Genomic DNA, 27349 nt, shown 5'->3' with positions numbered 1-27349 from the left:
AACTGTCTGGAAGTACAGCGACAGGCCTCATTGTTTAGCATTTAAATAAGTCCCTGTCCCTCTATCTCCTCTAAGAGGGAAATTGCACTGCCAGGCGTATCTTAGCATCCTAGCATATCATGTTGTTTTCCAGGTTTGAGCTGTGCTTGGCTGACTGAGTCCAGGACAGCTGTGAGTGAGGGCCACTCACTGCTCTGTCAGGGGTGGAAATGGAGGCACTGAACTGAGGCCAGCCATCCTGTGCTATTCCTACATGTCACCTTTTCTCTCTGCAATGGGTTCCTGTGTGGAAGACAGTTTGGAGTGAAAAGTAGAATAAAAATGCTTTTTTGTCCATGTGTGTATACTGAAAAATTCTCAGGTAAAAAAGTACCATAAAGCCCTGAAGCACAATCCTGCAGAAACTTCAAGGTCTCAGCAAAGAATAGATTATATAAGCTCCCTTGTGTGGATTGCATAAGAAACACTGAGTGTGACCCCCTCAACCATAAAATGTTTTCATAAAATGTGTCATTAAAAGCTCAAGTAGCTGGCTGAGAGACATGACCAAAAAAGGTTTAGTTCTGAAATATATTTCAGATATTTCATTTTGTATGCTTTTACTTTGAGGATAACACAAAAAGCTTGCTGTGTTTTACATTTATTGAAATGTGAAATGGGCCGCCACTTGTTGATTTGTTTAAAACCTGCATACAAACAGGAAGCAAGATGAAGAACAGGCATGTATGAACTATGGTACATCTGTCATAAAATAAAGGTGAGTTGTGAACAGGTGAAAGGTTTGTGGTCTGTGATGATTATAATGATGGTTAAATACTGGACACGTTTACCTACAAAACTGTTTTTTGTAGGGGACTTTAATAACTCCACCACTTTTTTTTATCCTTTCCGCTGGGTTAAAATGATTTAAAAGCCAACTTAGGATATTGAGAGAAAAATCCACCCATAAGCAAGGGATCACATTCTGCAATAATTCCATTATCTTGCAGTTTTTGATGGAAAACTAGAAAGCTAGACTTGAGCCAAATGCCAGAGCTACTGTAAAATAGTGAATGGGATATTAGCTTTTGCAAACAGGCACAGTGCCTTTTAATACAAGAAAATAAGTCTCATTTAGATTCTGCAGCAAACCTCATCTGATAAAAAAAAGCAGTTACAATGCATGTACTGTAATCTGCAGCAGCTGAAGTTAGTTTCTGTTTTCTGAAATGCATCTACAGAAAAATTTACTGTAGATGCCACAAGATGCAAACTCTGCAAAAACATACAGTGGTTTTGAGAGGAGTGTGGTAGGATTTCCTGTGTAATGACATTAGTCTAAAGGGAGTCTGGCTGCTGTGCTGACATTTGTAGTTTCAGTCCTAAAAGGACAGGGATGCTTTATGTCACCATGGCTCATGTTCATTGTGTTACAGCTGTAGCTGAGTTGCAACCAATATTTCTGGTAGCACTGCAGATTAGAAATGACTTTTGCTCCTACAGTTTAAAGTGGCCACAGGGGTATACAACACATCCTGTATGAGGTAGCACTCTAAAAAGTCTCACAAAGGTACAAAGAGACTCCCATTCACATTCCTAAAGTTTTAGTTGTTGGCTTCTACATGATGATTATTGTGTTTTAAGAATCTATTTCATAAATATTGTTACAGATACAAGACTAATTGTTTGCAAAGCTGATTAATAGCTTTTCAAATGGCTGCAAGAAAAGAGAGACCCAACAGATGACCTGCAGGTGGTCTGTTTCTATGCAGCTGTTTCCATGTTGGATTTTTACCTTGAGGCCCTGGGATATGAAGAGTGCTATCTCTCTGTACATGGGATCTTGTGTCCTCTCCACCTTCTCAATAATTCAATCGAAAGAGGAGACGTCAGCTCTGGTATAATTACTGTGTTAGGGTGACAAGCTCTTCTATCAAGGGCAAGATGGGACTGAGCTTTACAGTGCTGGAGAGAGCTAAAGACCCAGAAACAGCATGTGCTGTGACACTGTTGATGACAAAAGCTTCAGCTGCTGGGAGATGATGAAACCGCAGGTAATTTGGGGGAAAAACACTGTGACAAAATTCATAGCTTTGTTTTCCAGTAAGAACTCAACTCAGCGCAGAATCATTTTAAAGCAGCTCCAAAACAGTGATGACATCCTCAGCATCTTTTGGCAAATATTTTCAGTTTTACACTGAAAAGTGAATCATTAGACACAGGTGCAACATTTCACTTATGAACTTTAATGTGTGTCCTGGCTTTTGGTATTGTGCGGCAAGTTCTCAGTGGGCAAGAGGCAACACAATCCATCACTGTTAGGTAGAGAGGTGTGTGAGATCTGATTTCAGCTCTGGGCCCAGCTGAGATGACAGACTCTGTTAATATAAGACCAGCCAACCCCCAAACTTCCTGCTCAGTAAAACCCTCAGCATAAGCATACCTGCCAAGATGTGACTAAAACTGTTACTGTCACTGAGACCTAAAACCTGGCATGAGCAAAAGGCTTGGCATAGGGCCTTCAGTTTAAAATGAGCTAGCAGGCACTCATTAGAAGTAGATGTTTTGACACTGTCTCCCATGGGTACCCAGGAAAAGGTCTGGACCAACATGTATCAAATCTTTTGGAGTAGGAATGCTGATTTGGGATCACTGAGAGGGTCTCCTAACTGTCTCATTCATCACAATGTAAAGGCTAGGCTGATCTGAGTTCAGCACTGATGAAAATGCAAATCATTTAACTATACCCTGCTATATATTTGTGACAACATTTGAGTACTATTTTATTGTTTAAATATAACTTATATTTAGTGCCTGCCTCATAAAAACAAACTAAAGCTTTTAAAAGGGAACTAAATTGTATTCGCTATGATCCATGATGCTGATTCCAAAGTTCCGATGTCGTCAGTCATCTACATCATCTTAGTTTATGTGTTAGCATGCTAACATTTGCTAATTAGCAACACTAAACATACTCTAGTCCATTGAACACTTAAAAGAGATGATTCACTTAAAAATTTGATCACTGAAGACACTAAGCTTCATGCTTTGTCCTTTGAAGACTTTTAATTTCTGTACAAGATTTCACAGCAATCCATTCAATAGCTGTTGAAATATCTGATTCAAAGATCACAAAAATATCTCCTACTGCTTCATTCATGCCAGCTGTGATACACTTAGAAAAGAAACACTGTTGTGTTTAAGGATATCAACAGGAAGTCGGTTAATATCAAACCACACTGCTGCAGCATCTGGTAAAAATATTTTTGCCATATGCTGTAATATTGTTTCAAACCCACACACCGAGCACAAAAGCAGGATTTCAGTTTAAACTGAGACAATCTCTCGAAAGAAATGTGTTGCATTTAATCAAAAGGATGGTGTTTGCTAGACTCACTACCACGAACGTCCCAAGGTGCACACATCAGAAGCCGACAAAGACTCAAGCTTCCTTAAAATAGTTGGGCATAGGTAGGGAAAGCTGCTAACTAGCTTAGCATGTATCAGCCTACTGTTGGCAGTCCTGATGCAACAAACAGCACCTGGAGAATTAATAGTGTTTGAAGTGCAAAATTCTGTAAGGTGTGCCTTTTGGTACATTGTGCTTCCAATCATATTGTGCACTTCATGTAATACCGAAGTCCTAATAGCAGTTACATATATTATAGACCTTCACTAAATTGACTCAAAAAGTCTTGTGCTGCAAACTTGTGCTTTCCACTCCGATTACAGAACCTAGTGTTTGATTACAAAGATCTGATGCCTATTCAAGTTACACAAGAACGCTAGGATATGTTTTTTATGCTTAATGATCAGAGGAAAACTTCAGAATAGTTCTGTTTTTTCTTGGTGATCCTGAATCTCCTGCCAAATTCATAATTAGCAGAATCAGTCTTTCGGCTTAGCCTACCATTTTTTCAGTGTGATTCAAACCTTAAAATGATTCACGAGCAACTGCATATTATTATCTTTTTCTCCCCAGTATGACAGATTGCAGCCCAGAGGAAAACATTCAGCAGCTGAGGAGCTCTAGTGCAGACAGGTGATTCAGTTCTAATGGATGTTAATGTGGTGGACACGACTAAGAATATTCCCAGTGGTGTACACTTACATTTAATTGATAAATGAGATCTACGAGAAAATACACATTAAATCATGGCCAATAAGTCTGCCTATAAGGTTGCAGCAATTTAAAGAACAAGTCTCCAGAGTCTCTTGTTTTCCCACAACTCAAATGTACTTTGAATGAATAATTAAGTTGGAAATATTCTTAACTCATATTACCTTATTTAAGACATTACTATTTCAAACATGCTGTCCCTTGCTATAACAGCATGTTCAGCCAGTACTTGTGTGATTACCAAAACCCACAAAACAAATGCATTAATGTATTTTAGGAGATACCTATCAAACGACAGATAGATAGCCAGACAGATATATCTTTATCAAATGCTTGTGGTTTCAGGATTTTTAGAGTGCTTTATCTTATTCCTTATCTGACAGTGGCATGCACAGATGGCGTAGTTCCATAATGGCCAAAGGATCTGAGAGTGAAAATAGGATTTGAGCGACAGCACAAACAGACCAGACAGGTTTAGCCAGATGATATCCTGTAACTGTGCTATCTAACAGTCAACCATCTTGTTGTTAGCCAATTACTGGCTCATTACCTGTTTAGACAGTGGCATGCCACCTCAGGTTACAAGGGCACCAAACCTGCACTTCACACACAGACTCCAATCTGATTAGTTTCACCTAATTGGCACAGATGCAGTGTTTTTTTTCTTTTAAGAAAGAAGGATCCAGTTTCATGGAGAGTGAAAGATACAAAATTAACTTCTGGTGAGCCACAACACAGATCAATTTTCAGGTTTTACGAATTAAAACATAAGGCTTTTGTATGTTGTTAGAGTTCATTTTTATATTGATGTGTTATTTTTTAAACAGGAATGACTAGAAACACGAGCTACTGGTTGAGCACAGTAATAATGCACATGTCTTTGCTCAGTTGTTTGAGTGTGTTTGCACAGAATTGTATGTACATTATGTGTGTGTGGACAAATGCAGGTTAGTGTATTCTTTGTGTTTTCAAGGACAACTGGGACTCGTTTCTCTCCATGATCAGTCAGTTTCTGTATTTCTCTGCTCACTTAAAATGTTTGTTCTTCTTGCCAAACACAAGCCCATTAATAGTGCATGAATAAAAAAATCAAATAGAGAGCAAAACAGCAGCAAACCACCGAACAGCCAATGTGTAAATTTATTTAATATTCTCTGTGCTTTCAGTCCAAGCTGCTTGGCCTGTGCACTGTCTAGTCAAATCATGACAGCCAAGATTAATCTGGCTCATTAAAAAAACACATCACTGTATGCAAAACAAATTTTAGCTGAACACTGTAGGAAAGTGCACAGAGAGGAAGAAGTATTTTATTAAAGCGTCTTTAAGGTGAGGTATATATTTATTTTGACTGTATCGTAATACAGTGAGTATTACTCAATTCACAACAGAAAAGAAGCCTATTTTGCACACACACACTTTGGATCCTGGTTTGCATGGTGTTGTACTCAGTCTGCTGTACTCCATGAAAATATTCCCAGGAGGTCTTACAGTCACCCTGAAGTGGAACTGGATGGACATGAATCATATTACCTCAGAGCTAATCAATGTGTTAGTGTTTAAGTGTGAGATAGAGAATGAGTTTGTCCAAAGGTCTTTCACATGGTAAGTGAGACTAATCTCTTACTATTACTATAACCAAACCAACCATTTCTAATGGCAGACACTGGGCTTTTGAAAACCAGTTAGAGCTGTGTGGTGTGATACTCTCAGGGGACATTTAGCTGAAATTTAGCTGTTCTTAGCTGCTCTTTTATTCACATAACACATGCACAAATGTCTTTATCTTTCTCAATCAAAAATACACATTCCTGCTACCTCTATGTAACACACACACACACTCTCTGCTACTCACGGTGCATGGAGCCAGGTGGTGTGGTTAATGCCAGATCTTGCTCTATGCTCTCCTGAGTACAATTGGTAACCTGAGCTGCCTGTTTGAATAACTCAGTTATCCCAAAAGCTTCCTCACTGCAGAGATGCTGCATGGAACAGTGCCCAAAACACACTTTGTCTAAGCTCCTGATATTTACTGACTGCTTGATGAATATTGAAATTCAGCTTTCAATGTCACTTTCTCTGTCTTGGGGTTGCATATCATAAGAAAAGAGTAAGAATTAAAAGTTGGCTGGATAGCCTTACAGGCGCAGCTTGTATCCAAAATCTGTCATCAAGCGTGTCACTCGGTGTAAGTTAGTTGGTGCGAATGTGTCAGCTGATGCGATGCGACAAGCAGGCCCGAGGCCTCCTCATTTAATTAGGAGCCCGCCTTGTTTTGTAGAACTCACAATCAAACCTGTCGTGCATCATCTCCAAGGATGTTTTCTATTTTAAACACCTGTCACTGTAAACCTATCTGCTATGGACGTAACTTGCAGGTGCTCAGTGTTCTGTGTCACATTGAGGCTAAACTGTGCCTGTCAGGGCTTTACTCACTATTAATGCCACTCAGCTGTCCTGCAAATATTTGTTGTTGCCTTTGCCTCCCACCCCCACCTTGTTGCTTCAACACAACACTGCCTGTGTTTTTCTTTTACTGTTTCCATTTCTTCTGTAACCTTGTTCTGCTGTCTTTAGTCCCAGCTTGGAGTCTGTGCATTAAAATGAATTTTTGGTGATAATGATAGAAAGATGACTTGAATACTTCTAGCTGAGTGATAATAGACACCTATAGTATAGTGTTTATAGGCTAATTTTGTTTTATTTACATTTATGAGTTAGGCCCCAAAGTAAAAACTGAGAGGTAACTGAATACTACACTTTAAAAAGTTGTCTGTACTTATACTGTACTCTGTTATATGAATTCATTTTTGGGGACACTGATAAATATTCACTTCTGGGAGTATTTTCATAGTGAACACAGAGTCCCTCCCACAAGACCTTTTGAATCACATCCGGTGTTCTTTGTCAAAATGTGGCACAGAAGAAAAATGCTTTTATATGCAATTAAAGTAATTACTTTTCATTGCCTTGGATTTGGCCACTTTCTCCTATCTGTCATGTTCTATACCTAAAATAACGATACTGAGTTTGAGCAAATTGTTCTTTCTCCAGTTGTGATGAGGTTCTGTTGGCCTTACAGGAAGAAAAACTGCAGAATTTGAGTCAGTGTTATTCAGACTATGAAAAAGGTCAGATAGGCAGCACATGACTGCCAGAAATATAAAGTCAAAGTTGTATAAAAGGATAAGACGCATGTTTGTAAACAATATAAAAACAAACCCAATAAAAACAACCTGAAATAAATTATGTTGTGAGTGAGGGTGTGGGAAAAGCGACAGCTTAAATTATTAATGTTTAGACTCCCACTCTTGTCTCCGTCACAGCAGGAGTCGGCCCCGGGGCGCCCTCTATGGGCACGGTGAGGTACAGCAGCAGCAGAGCGCCGCCTCCTCCTCCTCCTCCTCCTCCTCTTCCTCCTCCTGCCAGCGCCGGAGCTGCATTCCTCTCCTCTCCATTCACACGCAGGGAGCCACCGGAGAGAGAGCACCAACCACTCCGTGACCAGAGTGGAAATGTCCCCAAGTTTTGGAATTTAAAACCATGGCGAGGATATCAAGCCTCAGGATCACTTGACCTGTAAGTACCGTGAAAACTCCAGTGTGGGTCTTTTGTTTTTTTTTTTTTAATTCCCCACTTGTGGAAAGGAGCGGGGGTTTTTGGTGGAGCCGGTTGAAATATTTAGGTTAGAATTTTTTTCTCGCCGTTGCTGTGTGAGTGTGGTGAGTTTCTCGTGTTTTTTCCACCCACCGCCGCTTCTCCCAGCGTCTCCCCCGCTCTCACCGTCCACGAGTTTGAAGATCTTCAGCGTCCAACCCGAGCCCCGCCGTGAACGCAAAACAAGCACGAAGAGGACGCGCTAAAATGCGGTTGTTGAGGTGCGTGTTGGTGCGTGGAGGCTTGTGTTGAATGTGCGCCCCGGTGTGACCACCAGTCGGACTGATCCACAGCAAACTGTACAACTGCGGATATTTGGGCCACTGAACGAGGCTTCATAGTAAACTTAAGTCACCTGGGCATTTCCTTTTTGATTTGCCAGCGTTGCGCGCTAAGCACCTGGCGCTTCAAACTAAAAAAGGTCGGTGCGTGAATATTTTTTTCCAAGTAAGCTCGGATTTGGTGCAGTGTGCGGTGAGTTTTGGGCCGGCTGGAGAGCAGCGGCTGCAGTGAGCACAGACTTTTGTGATGTGGGGAGGCTTTTATTTTGCAGTTGTTGCACAGAAAGAGGTGTTGGAGCAGGATCAGGGTCTCCTCGGAGGAGGAGGAGAAGTGCATCCACCACCTCCACCAGCACCACACATAATTACAGGTATCCACGGATCTGACACCCACTGGGTGAATAGTCCGGGGAGTCTGGAGGAAGCTGCGTGGCTTCACATGAAACATTTGTTTCTATACGTGCATGTTTGGTGCTTGTTGTTTATTTCAACATGTCTTACCTCAGGTTTCTTAAACGGACCTCAGGGAGGAGTTGTGCTGGATTTCTCCAGGGGGATGTGGTGTTTGCTTAAAAAAATCGATTCCCTTATTAGCTTTGAAATAATTAGAAATTGTGTTCGTGTGGTGTGAAAACGGCGTTAATCTGCTAATGAATGAGAGGCAATTTGCAAGCTTTGTTATTCGACAGCAATTGAATAGTGTTTTGGAGCATGGATGGAGTGGTGAGGGCTGTCTGTGGGTGTGTTGAGTGCGCATTGGTTGTCAGCTATTGAAAATGCTCTCATTGCTCTATCGGATTCTCCTCATTTGTTTTTGTTTTTTTTTTTAAATCAAATTCTGGTTAACCACATTAGACTACCCACCCCGACCCCTCACGCTCCGTGGATTCATTTGAAGCCCATTTTAACATGTATTCATGTATCATATTAGATGAGCCAGAGCTTAGACAGAATGTTGAAGCTTTTTTGGTGGAGAAAAAGGAGGGTGGATGGAGCCAGACTGGAGCCTATGGACACACAATCACTGCAACACTAATTTAATATTTAAGCAGGAGCCTTTCACTGGACTCATGTGCCAGGTATATACAGTTAATATAACCTGGCGGCAGTGATGGGTGTATTTTGTCTTTTGTTGTGGGACAGAGGCATTTTGTGAATAATGTGAAAGCTGTTTATTAGAAGAGACGTGACCCAATTCTGCCTCACTTCAGTCAAGCAGCTGTTTTTTTTAATTGACAGTTCAATGCAATGACCAGCATTTACATGGAAATGATGTGGGATTTGAACCATGACATGAGTGTTTGCTTAAAGGTGCTGCCCAGTAAATCATTCAGCAACACAGACTGACATCTGGCCAACCACACAACAGAAGTGTACCTTCGCTCTGTCACAACAGTGTGTTACTGACAGCAAGGAGTGGCAGTAATGTAACCAAACATAGCGACGAGTGACTGTACAAGAGCAGCCTTTAGCTGGCACAGTTCCTAAAATGACAACATGTCTTGTGTTATTCCTGGGAACAAAGTCTTCACGTGATTATGTGGAGACCCCAGGATCCTAATGATGTTTGTGTTTGTTTACAGATGTCCAACCAGCCACATGTATTTATCTGATCTAAATCTGTGAGACACAATTTCCCGTGGATTATTATCTTCCCATGGTTTCAAAAAGTTCCCACCTTATACAGCTGATTTCTTCAGAGAATGTTTTTTTTTTTTCCTATCTATGACCTTGCATGGCATTTTACATGAAAGCAGGCAACCCAGCCAGAAAATTACAAGCAATTTGCCTCAATCTTCTCTAATTATGATACAGATCTGCCCCACAATTGACCAGCAGTGTCATGAATTTTGAAAGTTTGCCCTGTCCAGTCTGTCTGCTGCTGTGAAGGGTAAATCTGTGATGTCCAAACTCTGGAATTCAAGCTGACATGTGCACTTTGCACCCCTCTGCCCCCCCATGCATTCCTCTGGACTTTTCAATGAGCTGCATATTTTAGGTGTAATTAGATTGTAGATGGATGACAAAGCAGAAGAGCTGTGTTGAAATTAGAATCAAATTGTGACTTGGCACTGTAAGCCCTAAATATTTAGTGTTTTTCTGCATACATCGATGAAGGACTTAATAAATAAATATATATATATATATATATATATATATATATGAAGCAATTAAAGGAGAGGATTTGATTTAAATTCCTTCACGCTCATGTGGGACTCTCTTAGCTGGAATGAAGAACCGCTTTACTGTTTCACTGAAACTGTTTATACATGTGAAAAGACTTTCAGTGCATAACTGTGCTCTACAGGGTATACAGTATACCATGTGATTCATTACTTTCAGGCACCGAGCTTATTTATGGACTTTACACACTTGCAGCATGTAGTGTGTGTGTGTGTGTTTGTAGACTGCAAAATCCAGCCCCTCTTCCAGTTTCCTATACTGTTCGTCATTTTAAACCAGTGTGACAACCTCATCTTTAGGCATTTCCTCTTCTCGCCATCCCTCTCTGCCTCCGCTCCTCTGCCGTTCATCCTGCCTCCAGACTTGCGCTGCCACTCAGCCTTTCTCTCTCCTTCTGTTTCCCTCACTTGCTATCAGGAGCCCACCACTGTCCCTCCTTCCACACCCAACTACCTCCGCCCTTTTCTTCCTTTCATTTTCTGGACATGTCTCCCTATTCTCCCTCCCATTCTCTTATACACTTGCTTTTTCAACCAATTTTTCTCATGATAACGAGAGAGAGATAACAAGCTTTTTTTTTTAGCTTGCCAGTGCCTGTCTGTTGCAGCTCCTTGGTTTGGTGTGTGGAGAAGCATTTCCTACTAGTGAAAGAAGAATCCTTTTCCAAACTGATACAGGGTGATATGACATAGGGCTTTTCTTGGTATTTCAGTAATGCAATACCTGCTTTCATATCAGAGACAGTGGAGATTGTGTGTTTTTATTATATAAGCTTTCATTTGTGTCAGTCTTGTTAAAGAGGTTAGCCCTGCTGCCAGTGCCCTGCTCTGTCTCTTTCATTTTAGTTGTGTTTTTCTGTCTGAGTTTATGTTTGCTCCATTCCTTCCATCCCTCTGCCACACCTTCTTCTGCTTCTTCACATCATCACATCTCCATCTCTCTCTGAGCCTTTTACCATCCTCCCGTTCTGTTCTCATATTTGAGTGTTTTTACTTGGTCTCTCTGGGGTTTGTGTGGTGCCCTGAGGCGAGGAGCCACACAGCAGCAGCAGCAATATTAAAACGCACTAAAGAGGGAGCAGCAGCAGGGCTCTACCCAAAGGCCCTGTTGTACACACACATCCACAGACGCCGACACACACCCACGGCTCTCATGGTGCTACCTCTCCAGCCGACAAGCCTTAATATGAAATAAACTCACTCGCCAATACCTGGCGGGCCTGTCTTGACTGACTGCTCAAATAGGAATGACCTCCATTTGGCCTGAATCAGAAGCTGGGATTGAGAGTCAGTGGGTGGTGTTGAACCGCAAGGTGCTGGAGCATCACAAATCATATCAAGAGGTGAGTTTGCAGGTGAGCCAGCGGCATAATCCCTCATCAGCGCAGAAGAGAAGTGAATTTAAAGGCAGAATGGGCTCTCTGCAAACTTCATCACATTTTTAAGAAGGAGGGTGCGATCAGGCCTGGCAGCTTTATTTTGGGGGTAAACTGCCTGAATTAAAGGAGATGCAAGCAGTGAGTGCTAGTGTGGAGAATTTGAAATGAAAGCTCAGTCTGTATTGTTTGATGCCTTGACCTTCTTAAAAAGACTCCTTGTTGCATCACTCACTTCAGATGTAGCCAAATATATATGACCACTGTGGTGGCAGGACAGATTTTTTTTTTTTTCTTCTTTTTTGGAGGGAAGCAGCCTTAGTTTCTGTCTCTGTCGTGCTTATCCAAGTGAACTGTCTGTTATGTATAATTAATTTTCTCCCATCTCTCAGTTTATTTTTATCGCCCACTGTTAACCATTCCTTCAAAGGCCCCCTCCCCCGCTTCCATCCTCCACAGTGCCTGCTGAAAGTGACAGCTGCTTGGGTACGGGGGATGCTTTTTGAAGCAGGCACTAAAAAGGCCACTCACTCAAGACGACTTGGAGTAGAAAAATGTCTGCCGTTCTGACAGTATCAAAAACATGCCTGCTAATCTGCCTGCAAATTGAAAATAAGCTCCGGTTCCGCTGTATCCTGTGCTGCAGAATTTACATGGTCTCCCTTTGTTCAAAGGCGTGGTGATTAGTTTGATTGAAATGTAAAGCACAGTGAAGAGATTGACTTAACTGGGGCACAAAAAACCCTCTTTTTTTTTACTATTTTCAGGCACTTTGTTTTATTGACTGCATTGGATTTGTTTTCTGGTGGAGTCAAATTGACAGTTTCTTCTAATTTGTTGAATGGGCTCACATCCAACCCAAAGAAATCTTATCATTGGTTGTATCTGACCTACAGTGCCTGGCATGTCAACACTCAGACTGAGTTACAGTGATCCTGAAAGGTCCTCCTGAAGGCCCATAGAGGCACTGTAGACCTCGGTTCCACTACTGACCTGGTAGCCTTGTGCAGAAAACCCACGGCCCCGCCACTTGTGGGCACAGCCTCAGCATATGAGGTTTCCTCCCTGGCATGCTAATGCTCTTGTCAGCATTCTGTCGATCTCGCCTCAGACACTGACTCAGACAGGCAGCTTGAGTCCACCATTTGTGTGGACATAAAAACAAAAAGGCTTCTCTTGTTGCATTTCCTCCAGTAAAGAAGAGCTACAGGCCGATGTCGCTCAGTAAGTCACACTTCCTTCCTGTAAGACAACCTGTATAGGTCTACCTGTTGGGCTGTTTTAAATGTATTGCTGTGCTGAGCAGCTGGCATGATAATGTCACACTTGCTGGCTGTTTCTGTACCATTTCTACCTTTGCTTCATTGCTGTACAGTGATTGATCAGATGACACAAAGTACTTACTGTTATTGCATATGGGTCTCAGGTCAGTCTCTTGTCACACACAGCAGGTTAGAATTAGGTGGTGGCAAAACCACCTCAGTTTAACCCGGAGCCATGAACAGCTGTTTAAGCCTATGTTTTAAATGGGGCTTTTTATTTTCTGTTTTGTTAGAAATGTAAATTTTGGTGAAATTCAATGTAATTGATGTCCTTTGTATTTACTTGGTGAAACATCATATTGAACTGATGCTCAGTTTTAAAACACTATTTGATCTAGTGGTGTAGAGCAGATCACCCCAATGTTCGCATTACTACATTCCCTTTGAGCAAGCACCAAATTCCACTGGTACGGTGGGAAAAAAGCAGCTCTTTGAATGGATTGTCTCTGGCCCAGCCTGTCAGTATCATCGATAGAAAGTGTGTGTTGCTGATGCTGAGATAGTCTCAGTTTAGATGAGGGAGCCTACTGGTTGTTTACTGTGCTCACTAGAGTCTGTCTGCCTCTTCAGGCATGTTTGGCTTGTTAATGAGAACCACTGTGTGAGAGAGGAGGCAGTGCACTGTGGGTATGTGCCTATGCATGTATTTGCATTGAGATAAGGAGTGCATAGTCAGTGTGCATTTGTTGATGTGCACACTGTATACAGGAGGATGGTATACAGGCTCCTCATGTTTAATGTAAGGTAACTTTCTCCACTGTGGAGGAGATGAAACAGGGAAGAGTTTATACAGGCACATAGCCATTTATTCTTGTGATTAACGTTAATGGTGCAGCAACTCATAATTGCTCACTTCTTTTTTTTCCCTCCTTCTCAGTCTTTGTAACTACATCCTCCATTCTTTGCCCTCCCTCCACCCCCCCCAACTACCACACACACACACACACACACACACACCCTCTACTGGCTTTTGTTGTATTTACCAAGGGGAATCTTAAATAATGCAGGCGGTCTGTACTCCTCAGTCCTGTAAATAAGACTAATAGAAGGCAGGCCTTTGAAAAGAGCCACTTGCCCAGGGAAAGCATGGCCGTGGGCTAGCCTATAAATCAGCTAGCTGCCTGTCTGGCCCCTTTACAGTGGCTGTTTAGGGCTACCCAGCAACAACCCCCATGTTAGCAGAATGAAGGGAGAGAGGTCAGCGGTATGCCGGTGTCACCCCTGAGGCAGTGGTGGGCATTGCGAAAGTGTGCATATGTATGTAGGACACATGTAGGACCACTGTCCCTTTTTTCTTCTTTCTTCTACACTCACACATGGACACACACACGCACACTCACATACTCCATGGCTCATAAACCACACACACTGATGTCAGCACCTGCTTGTGTTTACCAGATGGAGAGAAGTTGCTTATTTTTTTCTGACTTGCCTTCAATGCGTGCTGGTACTTCCAGCTAGCTTGTGGTGTGTGTATGTTTGGTGCGATCTTATATATCACTAAGGGGGAAAAACGTTTTTGCTTTTCAGAGTAACAGAACAGGCAGTTAGCCTACTTAAATCCACTATGTGATCCCACTTCAGCTGCAAGAAGAAGGGTAGATTTTGTGTAGCTTTAGCCCTAAATCACTTTGGAGCACTTCCCAGCCTCTCACCTCCCTATGTTTAACTCTCAGTAGCCACTTTTCCACATCAGGGCCAAGTGGGACCTGTCAGATTTTGGGCCAGCTCAAACTTTTCGAAGTGTTGACTGAAAGCAGTGTTAGTTTATTTGAAACTGTAGCCCAGGTGACAAATGGTAACTGTTAGTACCATTTGTCCAGAAGACTCCCAGTAATGTTACTTTGACGAAAAGTTGAAAATATCTAATAGTGCAAGCTTGTCCTTAGGGTTAGGTAGCCCCACAGCATGTCTGAGACATTGTTTGGATTCCTGGCATCCACTATTCTGGACTTAAGGTGGAGCCAACTTCAGGTTGTCAAATAACTAATGCAGCCTGAAATGTCACTTTTTAAGAGTGCTGAAACACTATACAAATTCCTACCCCTCCTCCCTCTCTGACCCCCGTTTTCTTTCCACAGACCTTTTGTCAGATTCCTCATCTCTAAGGGTTAAAGAGGGAAAGGTGATGAGTAGCCTGCCGGGTCAGGCCTCCATTGTGTGTTGGCATTGTGCCACTGCAAAGCATGACAACTGCAGACACATGTACAAGGGATTTTTCTCTATTCACAGGTGCTACAGTTACCCAGTAATACTACCCTCACCTCCTGCAAATCAATGCAAATACTTTCCTAAGGTTAGTGAGGTTAGCAGGCTAATGGTAACACTGACATTTCATAGGCAGCCCAATGCAAATAGAGCTTCACTTTTGCATATCATCACTCTTGGCATCTATGACCACATTGTAGACACTGATGACCAGCACAGTTTTTCTAGCATTCAACAACTTTATACAAAAGTTATGGCATGCTCCTGAAAGACATGCTGTTTTTCTTGTAGTCCTTCAGTACAAATGTACTGGATGACTGTAAAAACCTTGTTTCCTACACAGTTTGTTAAGGGGAAAACCACCCAGCGGCATGTTGTGCATAACATTGGTGGCTGCTCAGCCTGATTCTTTTAGCAGTCCTAGGTTACTGAAGTGCTGCGATGATGTAGGTCTCAGGCGAGCTTTTAAGTTGCCTTTACGTCCTCGACCCCCTGCAGAGCAGAGGTAGGCAGAGCAGGGGGAATAAGTACTCCAGGCCAGACAATGGTGGAACACCGGGAACGGGGGTGGGGTGTTAATTGTAAGCAGAAACAGAAGAACAGGAGGAGGGGTGTGATAGGGGGAGTCAAAGGTTAGACTGATCCCTTCTTTAAAGGTGGAGTGGGGCCATGGGTGTTTTATTGCCAGGGCCCGCTTGTTGCTTTTTGCCCAGCCAGGGGTGAACTTCTGAGCAGCTTCTGTGTGGGGGGTGTGGCATTTAGGTGGTATGAGTATGAACCGCATATTGCTGTCCCAATGAAGCTCCAGTTATGTTTGATGACCTCTGACCCTGGCCTCCTCTCACCCTGCCAGGAGCTGTCACATAGGCCAGCGGCATGCTGTCTTCCACTTGAAGAGAGGTGGGTTGTGAAGACCGCCTTTACGTTGCTCATCCCCTGTTTCTGAATACTTTTGGAGTTTTGCTACAGCGAGTCTTATCTCTTAGCTGGGGTGGGTAAGGAGACCAAGCATGTGACGAAGGAGCCAGTAAATAGAAGGATGAAGGAATGCGTCAGTGATACCATTCAGCTCTTGTCAGTCCATCGCATTCCAAAAGAAATGGGGTGTGTAACTTATGACTGGTGTGATGTGCTGATGCGTGAGAGCTGGGAGGAGTTGCTTTCTCCTGGGGCTGTCCTTCTTCGCTGCCTCACCAAGATCCATGATTTCCTTGGTTCCTGTTGCATGTGGAGGAATGTGGCTGTTCTAGTTGATTGGCTCTGCTCTCCATTGTTGCCCGAATGTGACCTCATTTGGCTCTTGAGAGCAGTGTGACATGGCCCCTGGTGCACCAGCAGACACTCTCTGCCTGCCCTCTGACACATGACAGATAGTATTTGTTGAACTGCCACTTGAGGCAACACTGAATGTTGAGTATAGCTTTGAAACAATGGCATAAAACCAATAATTAATTTTAGAACAGGCAAACAGGGCAGATGAGGGTACATTTTCCAAAAAAAGATACTATGTAGCTATAACATATTTTAGAATTTTCTCTCACATTTTAGAGCCATCGCCACATGTGCTGTTTACAAAACAAGGCACATGCTGTTTTTTTTTTTTTTGTTGTTTTTTTTGGGGGTTTTTTTTATAGCTCATTCAAGGGGCACACCTCATCCTGCCTTCGGCAATCAGTGCTGCAGTCAAACTTGGCCACAGCACTGACACGGTTTCAAAAGTCTGCTATCTCTGTCTGCTTGTAGCTGCATCAACATAAAAGCCTTGGGTGTTTAGATTTGTGAAAAGGCGGGAGAGGAGAAATCTGAACCAGACGGTGCCAGGAGCCTGCACCATAGCCAGGAAAGGCTGAGGGAAAAGACGACGACACCAGACGAGTGTAGGGAGGGGACTTGGCAGCATGAGCTAAGTCAGAACAGCAACAAGGCAGCTCACACTAAAGAATAATAAATAATGTTGTTGTAGAGAGAAACGAAGGGCGGAGACAAAGAGAGAGGGTGGGGAAAGAAGGATAACAAAAACTCAGAGAAGCTGAGTCAAAGTTTAATTAAGGACTGAACGTAGCATTGAAACAGCTGCTGTTCCTTGCACCACCCCACCACGCTGGCTTTACTTTTTTTGTTGTATTTGAAAGCCAAACAGATGTTACAAGGGGGTGGCATTTCTATTGGACAAGACGTTTGGTTTCAGGGAAAACGAGGAAATTAAACTCCCACTCTTTAGACTAGTGATGTCAGAGAATTAGTGTTAAGATCTGCTGGTCACAGCAATAATGATTTTGACCCCGTGATATCTTGTTAGGGGGCCCACATTATAGTATGATACAAATATCAGTGTAATTTAAGGAATGTATAAATTCTTTTGCTTCCCTCTTATTCACTGCAAGCTGCTGAGGATACACACATTCCCATTTGCTACAGCTTCTTGCTGTGGGGCTGAAACACAGACCAGGTCTCCTGTATGACATCAGTTGTTTACTGACCAATAATTGGTTACATCCAAATTTTAATCGATTATTTTAATCCTGCATAAACTGAGAATAGCTGCATCAACCAGTGATGATGAAAAATCGATCCGAAGCCAAATATCAAGTCAAACTATAATTAATTAGATAAAATGCCAGATGTGAAACAGACTACTTAGTGCATAAATAGTTATCTTTGCATTTGTCAAGGTAAATATGGCAGTGAATCCTCATACACTGTAGGCATTGGGCCACTTCATTCAGCCCTGTAGCCCATCATGTCTGCTTTGATACTGAGCTTTGTGCAGTACTTTGTGGTCACCATTGAGGTATTCCATCTATGTCCATTGGAGGTCACAGTGTATTACACTATATTTCAGGTGCTACTCCACCAACTTGCACTCTGTGGAGCTTCTGTTACCTCTGATCCAAATGTCTGTTGTCATCCACATGGAGGAATCCCATTTGGTTGGGCTCTCTCACCTCCCTTATCACTGTCTGTCTCGCCTTCTTTACCTCTGTGCCTCTTTCTCATTCTGTCACTCTCCTATGGAGGACGTGATGAAAATGGCTGTTTAATCATGCAGAGAGGTCAGCCAATCAAAGGGCCTGGGCCGAGTGATTTAAGGGCCTATTCAGAGCACAGCTGGAGGGGAAGGAGAAGGAAGGGTGACAAGGAGAAAGAGAGAGAGAGAGAGCCGGGTTGGGGTTTGATTGCTGTATGGCTCAGGTCACCTCTCATCCACTTACCCCTGGTCTCGTTTCACCAATAATTGTCCCTGATAGATGTATAGGCAGGGAGATGAATAGACAGAGTGGTTAGAGGGTGAAAAGGCAGAAAGATAGCACATTAGCTCGCTGAACCGCCAGTGATGAGATATGTACACACACTCCAAGCTCACACAACCTCATCAACAACAGTATAGACCCAGTTCTTCCTCCCATTAACTTTGACAGGCCGCTTCCACTGTGACTGCCAAGCTTGGTACCACACACGCACGCACGCACGCACGCACGCACGCACGCACGCACGCACGCACGCACGCACGCACGCACGCACACAGACCTGCCGTCTGCAGACAAGGCAGTTCTCACCTGAATGTCATTGGGTGAAAATGACAGATGGTTGGGAGGAGCAGGGGAAGTAAAAACAGAGACAGTGATTGTCTTCTGTCCTGGGCTCACACACACACACACACCTCCACCTCCAAGTCTCCAACTATCAAGCATATGACCTAGTGTGGAATATTATATTGTATATGCTTGGTTGATCTGTGTTATTTATAGTAAGCACACTGGTAAAGTACCTTGTCATTGTCATTCACACAAGACTCAGGTCCTGTGCTGTAGTTTTCTGCTCATTATTGCTAAAGCAGAATTTTAAAAGAGCTTGTATAAATCTGTGCACTTTCAACAAGTTTCTGTCTCGACTTTAATATTTCTTTATCAAAAGTTAATGTTCTGCTTGCTGTGAAGAATCATACCTATGTCTCCTGTTATAGCTGACTGTGGACGTATGCTGCCATCTTTTACATGCTTGGCTTCACAAAGAAAGACTGAAGGGAATTTTACCCAGCCCTGACATGGGTATTGCCTGATCAACTTTATTGAGTTGACAGTATTGACTTCAGCTGCTGTTCACACGTCACCCTGACTTGGCAGCTTTCCACGAGGTTTGGGGGTGAGACTAAATGTCTGAATGGAAATCTATCACTTGTACCCTGTCTCTCTTCCACTTCTCTCTGCTTTTTTTTTTTTTACTTCTCCCCTGTTTCTTTACATCTCTGTGTCCCTCTTCTAACAAGCTGAGTTTTTGATAGTTGGTCAGTTGTGGCTTTACGCTGTAGCTAATCATCCAGAGTTAATATTTGGCTGCTGCCAGTACAGTTTAAACAATTGTTTAGACTGAGAGTATGTTTTTATTTTGGATTCATTTGGTGTGGCCTGATGCAAGATACCATCTGTTCCTGTTGAGGTAGTTTTTAAATAGTTTGTACTGAATGCTGCAAAGAACTAAAGGAGGAAACAATGACCACAGAGACAGCTGATGTAAAATTGTTTGGTGGTTTTATGAACCAGCAATTTGAATGCACCACTGATGCATTGGGTCTACTCTATTGACAATAGATCAATCAATAAAATTTTCTTTTTCCGTGGTTTCCACATTGAAATACAGTTTACATGTCCTTTTGCCCGAGTGTGCGTTTGTATCACAGCAGCAGTGTTTGCGCATAGAGGTTTTACTTTGTGCTCTTCGTTGCCGTGTTTGTGTTTCTGATACACACATTGAGTTAGTATTTGTAGAGTATCACTCAAGCCAATAGCTGGCCTCTTGCTGTGTCTCTCTTACCCTCTCATTCCCTCCCTCTCTATCTTCCTCCCTTCTGTCTGACCTTGTGTTGGTGTGTGCTGATGAGTACTGAGTGTATCCACTCATAAGTGGTGTGTGTGCACGCGTGTGAGTGCTAGAGAAACCGTGGGAGCTCCATTTGTTGTGTAAATGCAAGCCGCTAATTGACTGCTGGGCATGCAGCCTCTCCTTCAGTGGCTGAACCCTGCCCTCCGCCTGGTCCTGGGGATCCTGCCAGGGGAATGTTTGCCCTCTCACACACGCTCCCATCAGCCTCTCTTTTGCACTCTCTTCCTCTGTTGGATCAGGTCTGGCACTGGGCCAGGGTGAGGATGGGTACAGCACAGGCCTCTCTGTTCTCTCTCTAACTCTGTGTTGTTCTCATAGTGAAAAGCTACACAGTATTTACCTATAATGCATTATACAGACACTCTTTTAAAACAATTTCTTATCCCCTTAAAATGACTCTTCTGTATTGATTTTATGATGTTAAGATTAGATTTTTTTTCCCACAAAAACAGTTTACAGGACATCTTTGAGAAAAAGTAATGGAATTAGTTACCTACTAAATAATGCCATAGGTACACAGGCAACCCTCAGATTTTAAGGTAGTCAGACTTCAGTCCACTAACCACAGTAGCAATATCAGTGTGAGTCTCAGTAGTACACCCACAGGAGACAGTTTGCTTAACTCTTGGCTGCCTGGAGGCCCAGATCTCCCATACATGTGCTCATACAGAACTTTGTGCGTGAGCCTGGCTGAATCAACAGCCCTACAGATGCTGGTCTTTTGGATTATCTACTGATTGTGCATCTCTAAATGTCTCTATCAGTGACATTTTGGTACTCTACACTAAAAACATTATTTATTCAACTATGTCATGTACTTCTCTGTAGCTGTGGAGAACTATGTCATTCAAATTATCACCATTTACTGGTGATGTTGCCTGTTGGAGAGGGTCTACTGTCTCTCTGGATGTGTCCTAGGTTTCAGGGCAGGTGGACAGGTATCCAGGTTGTAACTTTCAGGCTATATTGTTGACATGTAGGCACAGGGATGTGTTTTCTGTATCATAAAGACTTTGATGATCACAGAAATAGAGTGTGTATTATAATAGTTTGTTGGAAAATTACTCACACAGGCTCAGACCTCATGTGCTCAAGTTTTCCCAGGCCAGTCCATTGTTCTGCATAAGTAAACATCAGGGAGCACAGAGAGGAAGAGACAAACAATAAACTGACACACTCTCCTGTAACGCTCTTGTTTAAAATGCAAACACAAAGGAGCAAGTGAGTGCCTGTGTTTGTGTTTATGTGGCCGGCACCACAGTAAACTGCAGTCCTGAGAAAGAAAGCAGGCTGCAGTGCAGGCCCCATAAAAATAGCAACTTCGCACTGTTTCGGTTTCAATCTTCCTTCCACAGTGCAAAACATCTGAATGTCACTTGTTATTTCTAGTTGTTCAGAAATGCTGAGAATGCAGCAGATTGGCAGCGATAAATCAGTCCACTTGGTAGCCACATTATAATACTGTTATGTTCAGGCTGTTTGATGTGATCAAAGTAGCCTACCATTGTTACACATGATATGCATGACAATGGCACTTGACTTTGAAAACTAGTCTACACTTAAATGTGAGGTACTGTTATTTTAGACATACAATGGCAGCAAATGAGACACAGAGAGACAAAAGCAAGGATTAAACAACAAGCTGGCCACTTATGCTCCAGAGACGACAACAATAGGATTAACTAGCAAGCTAAATAAATAAGGCCAAGGCCAAGCCTCTTATACACTCACAGTATATGTTAATGTATGTTAATATGGTGACCCATTATTTCAATAACACTTTACCTTAAAGTGAAAAAAAACTTGCAACATAACGATACAAATACATTCATATTTCTTAGCAGCAGTTACGGAACTATTTTTTACTAGATATGACAAACACACTTACTTACGTGCATTATTTGACATTTTTAAAGACTACTGTGAATTTGGCATTGAGCACGTCTCAGGCTGTGACAAGTGTCATCTTTCTTGTTTGTGTTTACATTTCAGTGTGATGCACTTACAGTTAATTCCCAAAGTTGCTTGACAAGTCTGGTTCACTGGCCTTACAGCAGAGCAGGAACATCTAATATCCACAAGTGGGAACAACAACACAGTTTGGAGTGAGAACGAGAGAGAAGGAGAAACAGGAATAGATTGATTTGGATTATCACTCTAGAGGAAGTGTTTATCAGTTGCTCACTATTAAAAGCAAATGTATTTCCTGTTTTGATCCCTACTCTAATCCCTACCTCTGCACTGAAAACGCATTTGCTGCCAATAAAGCTTATTGAACAATATTGGCTGCATGTGGAAGCGAGACGAAAAGAGGGAGAGAGAGACAAGTAGCTATGGAATGAGAATAAGAAAAGAAGTTAAATTGAAAGATGCATAAAAGCACAGATTCAAACACAAAGTGTGGGAACAAATAGAAAAGGGAGAAAGTAACAGGGAAAGCCTCACCAGTAGTATTGCAGCCTGACAGGCAGTGTTGAATCTGAGTCAGCAAGGCTTGAACTGGGGCCCTGGTCTGTAGCCCCAGGGCTGCCAGTAACACACGCGCACAGACACAGTGTCAGACCTCCAGCTCCATCCCTAACTGTAGCTGCTCAGCCAACCACTCTTAATTAGTAGCTGCTGCCGCCTGCCGTGCCACGGCGCCACTGTGATAAGCCCCAGCCCCATGTCTGTGTACGTGTGTGTGTGACAGATAGATGAATTTCAGGTTATTTGTTCTGTGCATCAGCTGCAGTGTTGCTTCTGTGCCCACTTTTCAGTGTGTGTGCATAGTTTGTCTGTGGAATTGTGTATATGTACAGATGTTGCAGGTGGACTAGGAAAGTCTGCATATTGCTGTTTGCAGACAATGGTTTTGTGTGTTGTATTGTTGCACCACATGCTTTGTCTCTGAAGTGCTTTTCGAAACTAAATCGATCTCCTGTTGCTGCTCAAGAGAGCTGCCACTTTTAAGCTGCTGTCACAGAGGAAAACTAAAATGCTTTCTTAGTGCCACTTCTCAAAGATCACACTGAGTTGGTGTGTGAGAGTGGACATGCTCTGGGAGGCTAAAAAGACTGGAACACTGTCAGGGAAATCTATATTTCCCCTTTTCTGTTGTTGTGGGAGCCCTTCAAGAACAGTTAGATTGTTAAGTTTGCCTTCACATTTTTAAGAAATGGGTTCAGGATCCAGTTTCAGTGTTGTTCTTGTTGAGGTTTATGCCCGTCAAGAGAGACAGCAAGTGTGTGTTTGTGTGCACATTTGTGTATATAGAGTCCCCAGATACTTTGCTATACTTTGATGACTGCAGGAGACAATGGCGGCACTGGCCACAGTATTCTCTAGCTTCCTGTACATGACCAAACTCCAGACATCTTCCCTCTCCCTTCTTCACATCACCCCCTGTCATGTTCACATCACGAGGTGGTGGTACGGGTCTCGTTCAAGCTGTGGATCAGGCTGACACATTTCTCCCTGAGGACCCCCTGAAGTACAAACACATAGCTGGAATTACTCTGCCAGCCAGCTACCACAGCCACTGGCCTGTTAATCAAGACCACATTACAGAGAGAGCGAAATAGAGACAGACGACTAACTTAGCTCAGCAGAGGAAACATATGGAACAAAAGAGACAGTAGATAAAGTTTAACTAGCCCCACATGCAAGCTTTCCATGCACACACATACATATCTGTTCCAGGAGGAACATTGGCCACAACCTGGCAACACAATGACCTAAATTAGTGGCATTGCAACCCCTTTCACTCTGCGGCTGTATCTAGGCCACACATAGTCACACTTGGACGAAAGCACCTCAAGCGTTGCCCTATCACCATCCATTCACACACAACCACAACAGTCCATACATTGATGGATGACTCCAAAATCCACTGTGAAGTGAGAGATTCGGTCGTGTGCTCAGCCGGGAGCTTGTAAAATAACACACCGCACAGCACAGAGCTGCAACTAAGGCTTTCCAGGATTTCTCTCATTTGACATAACAGCTTTAAGAGGGTTTTGGTGGTGGCCAGAGCGGTTGTGGTCATCCTACATAATCGGTCGATCTCTTTTATTTAGCGTCTTTCTTTTTTCATCCCTCCTCTTCTTTCTCTTGCGAATCAGCTTACAGAGAAGCTTCATATTCTGGTGTGCTTGTTAAGCCCCACATGTAGCTGCAAAATATCCCTTCTTTACTAAGTGAAGCATCTGAATACCCAAAAATGAGATCAAAATAAAGACTGCTGGACTGAGCCCTGGCCCAGCTGTATCTGCTTTGCAAACCCAACAAATTACTGACCAGTGATTTTTCTCACAAAACATTTTTCTCTCTGTTTCCCTTCTTTTTAGGGAATCATGACCACAACCCTTGAAGACTATTTTGGCTTGTTTGCAATGCATACTGTTTGGCTCTACAGGTTAGCGAGAAGAAATGTTTATTATTTCATTTTCCCCCTATGAGTGCGTTGGCTGTATTTTGAGTAAGAGTTTATTTTCTTTGCATTTAAGATGCTAATGTAGCCTTTTGGGTGCGCAGAGCTTTGTTTCGTGCTGGATATTTATCAGGCTTTAATAATTTCTGGCTCGTGCTTCATCCAAATGCTGCCAAGAGAAATGTATTCTCTTCATTATCTCCTGGGAATGGTCAGGGCATTTAGCAGGACACCTCAAACACAAATCATGTGTCACTCCCCTCGGAAAATGTGCGTTTTCTTGGATGGTTGAACTGAAAATTTGCTGTTTGTATGTGTATGTTTGAGGCAGCTGTTGAAATTCAAATGAAGCATGCAGGTTGAGACTTGAGTATTCCTCCAGAGGGAGAACGATGAGAGAAAAGGAGTGGTCTTTCGATGATGTCTCTCTTTCTCCCTCCCTTTCTAGGTTTGGGCACTGGGGGTACAGGTCGTGAGCACGACAGTGGTGACAGGTTCCTGTTGTTGCACGAGTCTTAACCTTCCTTCCTGGAGAAATCACATGAGTTTTAACAAGCCTGAACAGATCATACAAGCCATCCTTCAGCACATCAAGGGAAGGGTCAGCCAACCTGCAGAGGAAAAGTGGATTGTAGTGCAGCAGTGGAGACCGGCTTAGTGCTGAATCCCATTATCAAACAGCGTTTGTCAAATAATAGGTCAAGGCCCACTTGTAGCAAAGACATATTAGGTTGTGGTTTAATTCCAAAGAACTGATTTTGCTCTGTGTGTGGTAGAGAACAAAATATTGCTTGTATTACGTCCTGTCAGATATCTGACTGAAGGCAAAGTTTGTTCAGTTGCTTTGCTGAAGATTATTCATAGATAACATGGCTGGCAATATCTAAAACTCCTGTGCAAATATTGCTTTTGTTTTGCTTGATGTTGGAACTACTGTTGTTAATATTGCCATAGCTTATTTTTCTGCACTTTTCTAGGCATTTAATAAAATCAAACACTTCAATATCGCCACACTGCCTGTGGTATATGACTCTGCATTAAAAAAAAAAAAAAAAAAAAAAAAGACAGAAACTGAAAGCTCTGTCTGTACCAGACCATGTTTTGCACCTTGGCTGGCACATCATATATTCCAACATTTCTTGCATCATCAGAGATGCCATCAACTTTACCGTGAAGCCGGGACACCCCGGTTTGCATAAATACCCAACCACTGTATTATAATGGCACTGGAATAATGCCTCAGCCATCTTTTCAGTCTGTTTCAAAAGTGGTTGAGTGGCTAAAATACACAAGGGACTGGGGAGTTATGAGCGGCAGTAGCTCCCTGGAGGACCGTGGAACATGGCAGGTTATTTGCCTGGGCGGCACTAGTGTGATATATTTGTACAGTATGGCGATGTGGCCGGCTGAGAATGCAAAGGAGGGGGATGGAGAGGTGGAGTGAGTTCTTATTTAGTGAGCTGGGATGCAATATAAACAGGGGGAGGATGTAATCAAACTGGGGCAAATAACATTTAAACACATTTAAAGCCACAGGGAGCAGAGTATTTCTTGTCTTCCAGTGATTGTGTCCTCCAATGAGTTTGTCTGTCATGGACAGTAAAAATCTGACCTGAGACTAAAATTGCCAGTTGTATTCATTTTCTCTGTGTGGAGCTTGGTAGGGGGCGACACTTGTCTTCTTTGTGATGTCTTTTGTCAGAAAGTTGGCAAACATACAACAAGTGTGTGTGTGGAGCTTCAGGCCCGTAGCCTCCAGTGTGGCAGCGGCTGTCATATAAGCCAGAGTTAGAATGTTCCTATCTATCTCAGTGTTGAGCAACACGCTGATATATTTAGTCCCTTTTCTCTGTCGTCTTCTTTCCTCTCCTCCACTCTTTGTCTGGGGCATTCCTCTCACTCACCACTCTTCCTCTCATCTTCCCCCGCTCCCACCACTCTCCTTATCGCTCTTCCTCTGCGCTCACATTTCTGTCCTTCTTTCCTGTCTTCCTCTGTGTTTTTCTTTCCCTCCACGTCTGTTCTTATCCTCCCCCATGCTCTCCACCTCCTCCTCCTCCTTCTTTTTCATCCTCGGTTCTGTTGCTGTAATGATACTGACAAGCTCTTTGGACATGGTTCTGGCTCTGTCTCTGTCTCTCATCCACCTCTTTCTTTTTTTTTTGATTCACAGTTCTTCCCCCTTGTGTCACTTGCTGTGTTTAGGCCCAGGAACATGTAATATAAACTTAGAGTGGGCCCAAAAGACTGACATCCACAGAATGCACACACACACCCACACACACACTGTTTACACTAGTGCCAGCTTTATTAATTGTGCTGTCTGCCAAGTTGAAAGACAGTCTTGGTAATATGACCTAATGAACATGAGCGCGAGGTTTCTGCATGTTTTGTCTTCGTTTGAACCTCCCTGCCCCCTCCCCACTGACTCACAATGGCTGATGTTACTCGTCATTCTGGACAGACCAGTAGGCCCGGCCCTTCCTTTTGGGAGAGCTCCAAGAACAGCCAGGCACCTCGCAGGCAGCTCCAACTTTCTGATCATGAAATGGATGAGTTGGACTGAAGGCTGAAATTCAACTTACACTTTACTGCTACAAGTTTGTCCCTCTTAGAAAAGTTTAAGAGTACACACTACACTGCTACACATATCACCAAACATCCTTCCTAAGTGCTAGTCTGGCACAATGGTGCATACTCTGAATCCTATTTAAAATATTATATTTTCTCATTGAAATTGGCGTATTTCAGGCTACAAAACCTACAGATGTGAGGGCTGCTATTGCTATTACTGTAATACTGATTTATTTTTTTGTTAATTGTTGGTCAGACAATCAGAAAGTATAAAAAATGCCCATCACATTTTCCCAGAGCCCAAGTTGACGTATTGAAATATCCTTTTTGTCTACCCAAATATATATAATTTAATGTCAT

The 27349-nt window shown here is 42.8% G+C and overlaps 1 protein-coding gene across 5 annotated transcripts in view; it reads left to right on the top strand.

Moving 5' to 3' along the window:
- The first annotated feature begins 4729 nt into the window (after positions 1 to 4729).
- Positions 4730 to 27349, top strand: part of plxna1b (plexin A1b) — a 179141-nt gene continuing 156521 nt past the window's right edge. For 2 of the 5 annotated variants that reach the window (XM_026306158.2, XM_026306159.2), the window contains exons 1-2: positions 4731 to 4821; positions 7426 to 7675. The gene's annotated coding sequence lies outside the window, so the exon portion shown is untranslated. Of the gene's footprint in view, positions 4822 to 7425; positions 7676 to 12697; positions 12818 to 27349 lie in introns of those variants that run through there. The other 3 variants (XM_026306156.2, XM_026306160.2, XM_026306157.2) reach the window with 3 other exon arrangements.

This window comes from Mastacembelus armatus, chromosome 5, assembly GCF_900324485.2.
Source record: "Mastacembelus armatus chromosome 5, fMasArm1.2, whole genome shotgun sequence".
NCBI lineage: Eukaryota > Metazoa > Chordata > Actinopteri > Synbranchiformes > Mastacembelidae > Mastacembelus > Mastacembelus armatus.
Note: the sequence above shows the minus strand (reverse complement) of the source record. Positions and strands in the feature narration are given on the sequence as shown.